This window comes from Psammomys obesus, unplaced genomic scaffold (assembly GCF_907164565.1).
Source record: "Psammomys obesus unplaced genomic scaffold, mPsaObe1.curated_primary_1811, whole genome shotgun sequence".
NCBI classification, from domain to species: Eukaryota; Metazoa; Chordata; class Mammalia; order Rodentia; family Muridae; genus Psammomys; species Psammomys obesus.
In genome coordinates, this window is record NW_026591597.1 from 3,770,643 (window position 1) to 3,777,404 (window position 6,762).

Here is a 6,762-nt window from a genome sequence, read left to right on the forward strand (position 1 = left end):
TATATGCAATTCCAATTATATGTATGCATAAGGCGGTAAATAGGATATTCTTGGGTCAGTTACCTTTTTTTTTTTCACTTATTTTCTTTTTCCTAAGACAAGGTTTCTCTGTGAAGCCTTGGATGTCCTGGACTTTGTAGACCAGCATGGCCTGGAATTCACAGAGATCTACCTACCTTTGCCTCCCTGAAGTTCTGGGATTACCGGCTTGCCCCACCAAACCAACTACAAAGTTATTCTTATTGAAGCTAATTTAAGCTTGATGAGTCCTCTCCTCTTTTACCTGGATATAACTAAAACTGTGCTGGAATAGAAACTATTCATAGTTGATGGTTGTAAACAGGAGGAGACAAATATTCCACTATTTAGAAAGGAATGTCCTTGCAGCTGTTTGCAGGTGTGTGTGATTGGCAATCTTAGTTTCCTAGGTACACTGTTAAAGAGGAATGCATGGGGAAATGTATATGCAGGGACCTAGTTGCCATATGCTTTATTAGAAGAGAGATCATTGAGTATAGCCCAAACCAGGTGGTATCCCAGGTTGCTGAACTAATCCTTATGCTTGCCTGACTCAAGGAAGTGTATTGTGAACATCCAGAAAGAATATACCTAGTAGCTCTGTGATAAAGAATCCTATTCCACCATACACACACACACACACACACACACACAAACACACACACACACACACAGTTGATTTATCTTGCTGTCTGTCCTTTGTGGTAATGGGATCAAGCCCATTGCTATGTGAGGTAAGTGTGTTATCATTAAGAAATACCCCGCATGGAAACTGAACAACTCTCTACTCAATAACAACTGGGTCAGGGAAGAAATAAAGAAGGAAATGAAAGACTTCCTAGAATTTAGTGAAAATGAAGGCACAACTTACTCAAACTTATGGGACACAAAGAAAGCAGTGCTAAGAAGAAAGTTCATAGCACTAAGTGCTTTCATAAAGAGATTTAAGACGTCTCATATGAGCAACTTAAGGGTACACCTGAAAGCACTATGAAAAAGAAAAAAAAAAAAAAAAAAAAAAAAGAAGAAGCAGATACACCCAGGAGGCATAAAAGGCTGGAAATAATCAAACTCAAAGTTGAAACCAATGGATTAAAAACAAAGAGAACAATTCAAAGAATCAACAAAACCAAGAGCTAGTTCTTTGAGAAAATCAACAAGATAGATAAGCTCTTAGCCAAACTAACTAAAGGCAAAGAGACACTATCCAAATCAACAAAATCAGAAATGAAAAGGGGGACATAACAACAGACACTGAGGAAATCCGAAGAATCATTAGGTCTTACTTTAAAAGCATATACACAACAAAATTTGAAAATCTAAATAAAATGGACAATTTTTCTGATAGATTTAATTTACCAAAGTTGAATCAAGATCAGGTAAATAAATTAAATGGTCAAATATCCCCTAAGAAAATAGAAGCCATCAACGAAAGTCTCCCATCCACAAAAAGCCCAGGGACAGATAATTTCAGTGCAGAATTCTACCAGACCTTCAAAGAAGTGCTAATTCCAATATTCTTCAAACTATTCCACAAAATAGACACAGAAGGCACATTACCAAACTCATTCTATGAGGCCACAGTCACCTTGATACCTAAACCACACAAAGATCAAACAAAGAAAGAGAACTCAAACCAATTTCCCTTAAGAACGTTGATTGAGGCTGGAGAGATGGCTGAGAGGTTAAAAGCACTGGCTGCTCTTCCAGAGGTCCTGAGTTCAATTTCCAGCAACCACATGGTGGCTCATAACCATCTATAGTGAGATCTTGTGCCCTCTTCTGGCCTGCTGGCACACATGCAGGCAGAAATGCCTGTATAAATAAGTAAATAAATCTTTAAAAAAATAAAAACAAAACATCAATCCAAAAATACTCAATAAGATAATTGCGCACTGAATTCAAGTACACATCAAAGATACCATGTTGGTATAATGTTCTTGCGGACTGTATACAATTTACCTGTGTTCATTCAAATGTTGAATTCTCTACTCCAGTATCTGGTTTCAATCAGACATTTGCATTTTGATGCTTATTCTAAACATAAGTTTTTCTCTCAAGTTTGTGTAAACATACTATCATTTGTTCTCTGTATTGCCAATAAAAACAACCAGCTTCTTTCCCCTCAGTGCTGACCAAGGGCTTCAGGCACCCTTTTCTTCTGATGTTGTGCATCTCCTGGATACAGCTGATATAATGGGATTTGGAGATCTGAAAACTCCTTCTGGCCTGCAGGTACTCAACAATTACCTGGCAGACAAGAGCTACGTTGAGAGGTGTGTGTCATCTCAAGCAGATGTGAGGGATTCAGGGCAGTCTTAGGTCCACTGCCTGTCGACATGTGTTATGCTCTGCATATAATCACATCAAGACTTATGAAAAGGAAAAAGCCAGTCTGCCAGAAGTGAAGAATTCTTTGGGCAAGTATGGTCCTGAATTTGTGCAGACAATACAGAAGTGGGGCTGCGCATGCTAAAGATGATGATGACATTAATCTCTTTGGATCTGAGGAGGAGGAAACGGAAGTATCAAAGAGGCTATGAAAAGAACACCTTGCACAGCATGAATCAAAGAAAGCTAAAAAGTCTGCAGTTGTTGTTGAAAGGATCAGACTAACTTTGTAACCTATATGTCTTCTAAAGCCTATAGTTTTGAGTTTTAGGTCCAGGTTAAGCTAAAGCCTCTTAGTACCTTTCCAGAGAACAGAAGAATGTGACCCTGGCCATCTGTGAGGACAGATATAAAAAAGCGAGCAAGTAATGACCTTCACTCAGCAAAAAGAATGACCAGACCCTTGTCTTTGAGATAGTTTCTTAGCAACCAATTCTTATGAGTAGCCCCTGACCTACGGCCAAAAGCCTACAGCCCCAATCTTCAAGGATGAGCTAATCTCCCTCACCCCACCTTTAATTGCAGCCGCATCCACACTTGGCAGAACTGGCCAAGCTTGAGCACCTAAGACTAACCACTTATATTACTTTATAGCTTCCTCATCCAATCCTGAATTGCCAAGACTGCAACCCCTAAAAATTCCCACACCTTGTTCTTTAAAAACCCAAGGCCTTTGTCTCCCAGTGCCACTCTTTGTTGACCAGCAGGAGTGACCCCATTACACAATGGTTAAAAAACCTCTTGTGATTTTGCATCGATGAGATCTAGTCTCCTGAGTTCTCTTCATCCCTTCTGGAAATTAGGCTCATGCTGGGCCTAACAGTTGTGAAGTCTTCCTTCTTGTTAGATGTGAAACCTTGGGATGATGACACTGATATGACCAAAGTAGAGGAGTGAGTGTTTCAGGAGCATCCAAACAGACGGCTTGGTGTGGGGCACTTCTGAATTGGTTCCAGTGGGGAAACGGAATTAAAAAGATTCAAATCTAATGTGTGGTTGGAGATAATAAGATCAGAACAGACATGCTGGAATAGCAGATTACTGCCTTGGAGGGCTACTTGTAGTCCATGAATGTGGCCGCTTTTAACAAAATCTAAAGTCCTCCTCAAGTCAGAGCACTAAATAAATGCTTGAAAGATAAAAAAAAAAAAAGACAATGCTGAGCAATGGAGAGAATAGAGTGAGTGGGATATCCTGGTCCAGAGGGAAGGAGAAAAAAGAAAAAGAGTGGGAGGAGAGATCTGAGAGGAGAGGATAGTGAAACATCAGGAGAAAAACCAGACTTAAGATATGACTAAAAAGCAAGTACAATGTGGGAAATCTGATTGGAAGGAAGTTATGCGGCCTTGGAGGTTTAGGATGGAATAATTATTGCCCAACATTGTGCTCTAGGTTACTTAAATAAATCCAAATCTCTGTGTGGTGATTTGGGTATACAGCTGGTTTAGGAATAACCACTGTTTAACTAAAAGATAAATTTAATATTAACTAGTAATAATTATCAACACACGTATCTAAAAATGAAAGAAAAAAATGATCATTTCCTTAGATGCAAAAACAAAACAAAAGAATTTGACAAAATCCAACACCCATTCATGTTTAAAGTTTTAGAGAGATTAGGGATACAAAGCACACACCTAAACATAGTAAAGGCAACATACAGCAAGCCTATAGCAATGTCAAAGTAAACAGAGAAAAACTTAAATAAATCCTACTGAAATCAGGGCCATGGCAAGGCTGCCTACTCTCTCCATATCTCTTCAATGTTGAACTTCAAGTCCTAGATAGAGCAAAAAGACAATTAAAGTAGACAAAAAGTATACAAATCAGAAATAAAGAAGTCATCTATTTGCAGATGATATAATAATATACATGAATGACCCCAAAAAATCTACCAGGGAACTCCTACAGCTGATAAACACTTTCAGCAAAGTGGCTGGACACAAAATTAACTCAAAAAATAAAAATCAGTAGCCCTACTGTATACAAAAGACAAAACTGCTGAGAAAAAACGTAGGGAAACAACAGCATTCACAATAGCAACAAATAACATGAAGCACCTTGATGTAAGTCTAACCAAACAAGTGAAAGTCTTGTATATATATAAAAAAGGTCTCTGAAAAAGGAAAATGAAAATATCATAAGATGGAAAGATCTCCAATGTTCCTAGATCGGTAGGATTAACGTAGAAAAAGATGGCCATCCTACCAAAAGCAATCTACAGATTCAATGCAGTTCTCACCAAAATACCAACACAATTCTTTGCAGACCTTGAAAGAACAATTTTCAAATTTATATGAAAAAAAAAAAAAAAACAAACAAACAAAAACAGACTAGGTAAAATCATCCTGTACAATAAAAGATCTTCTGGAGTTATCTCTACCCCTGATCTCAATTTGTACTATAGAGCAACAGTAATAAAAGCAGCATGGTACTAGCATAGAAACAGACTGGAGGATCAATGGGAATGAATCAAAGACCCAGAAATAAACACACATACCTACGGACACCTGATTTTGACAAAGAAGCAAAACCATACAATGGAAAAATGACAACATCTTCAACAAATGGTACTGGTCTAACTGGATGTCTACAGATAGAAAAATGTCAATGGATACATACTTGTCATCCTGCATGAAAGTAAAGTGGATCAAAGACCTCAATATAAAGCCAGACACACTAAATCTGTTAGAAGAAAAAATGGGGAAGAGCCTTGCCTTCACTGGCACAGGAGACAACTTCCTGAACAGAACACCAAGAGCTCAGGTCTAAGATCGACAATCAATAAATGCGAACTCATGAAACTGAAAAGCTTCTGTAAAGCAAAGAACAAGGTGAAAAGAACACAATGACAGCCTACAGACTGGGAAAAGATCTTCACCATCCTACATCTGACAGAGGGCTAATATCCAGAATATATAAAGAATTAAAGAAATTATAACACCAACAAACTAAATAATCCAATTAAAAAATTGGGTACAGAGATAAACAGAGAATTCACAACAGAGGATTATCAAATGGTGGAGAAACACTTAAAGAAATGCTCAACATCCTTAGTTATCAAAACAACTCTGAGATTTCATCTCGTATCCATCAGAATGACTAAGATCAAAAATTCAAGGGACAGCACATGTTGGACAAGATGTGAAGAAAGGGGAACCCTCTTCCATTGCTGGTGGGAACATAAACTTGTACAACCATTTTGGACATCAATCTGGTACTTTCTCAGAAAACTAGGACTAGTGCTATCTCAAGACCCAGCTATACCACATACCACTTCTGGGCATATACCCAAAATATGCTTAACCATATAACTTTGACATTTTCTCAGCTATGTTCATAGTAGCTTTATTTGTAATAGCCAAACTCTGGAAACAACTTAGATGTCCCTCAACAGAAGAATGGATACAGAAATTGTGATACATTTTTACAATGGAATAGTACTCAGCTGTTAAAAACAAGGAAATTATGAAATTTGCAGGCAAATGGATGGAGCTAGAAAAGATCATCATGAGTGAGGTAACCCAGAAGCAGAAAGACATGCTTGGTAGATACTTAATTATAAGTGCATATTAGCCATATAATATAGGATAAACACACTAAAATCCACAGACCTAAAAAAACTAAACAACAAGGAGGACCCAGGGAAGATGCCTAGTTCTCACTCAGAAGGGAAAACAGGATAGACACCAGAAGGGGTGGAAGAGAGAGAACAGGATGGGAGCCTACCACAGAGCTCCTCTAAATGAGTCTACCCACCAAGAGACTGAGTCACTTGCCGATGCTCAAACTAAACTTTGGATGGAGCACAGGGAGTGTTATGGAAGAAAGAGGACACAGTAGGACCTGGAGGGGACAAGAGCCCTGCAATGAGAGCAACAAAGCAAAAAAAAAGCTGGGCCCAAGGGACACTGCAGAGACTGATGTATCAACCAATGACCATGCATAGAGAGGACCTACACCTCTGTCCAGATATAGCCCCAAAACAGCTCAGTTTCCATGTGGGTTCTCTAGTAAGGAGAGAAGAGACCTTCCCTGACATGAACTCAGTTGCCTGCTCCTTGATCTTTTCTCCCTGGTTGGTGATCTAGCCAGCCCACAGAAGAAGAGGATCCAGACAGTCCTGATGAGATGTGTTAGGATACATAGTAGTGGAGGAGGACTTCGCCAATTAGTGGACTTGGAAAGAGGGATAGGGGAGGAAGAGGGAGGGAGGGAGGGCAGAACTGGGAGGAGTTGAGGGATGGGGCTATAACTGGATACAAAGCAAATAAATTGTAAATAATAATAAAAAGAAGGAGAAAACGAAGAAGAAGAAGAAGAAGAAGAAGAAGAAGAAGAAGAAGAAGAAGA

At 38.8% G+C, this 6,762-nt stretch overlaps 1 pseudogene; it reads left to right on the forward strand.

Annotated features, from left to right (window-relative positions):
* Positions 1-2,214: 2,214 nt before the first annotated feature.
* On the forward strand, positions 2,215-3,506 carry LOC129679516 (elongation factor 1-beta-like; annotated as a pseudogene).
* The last annotated feature ends 3,256 nt before the right edge of the window (positions 3,507-6,762 follow it).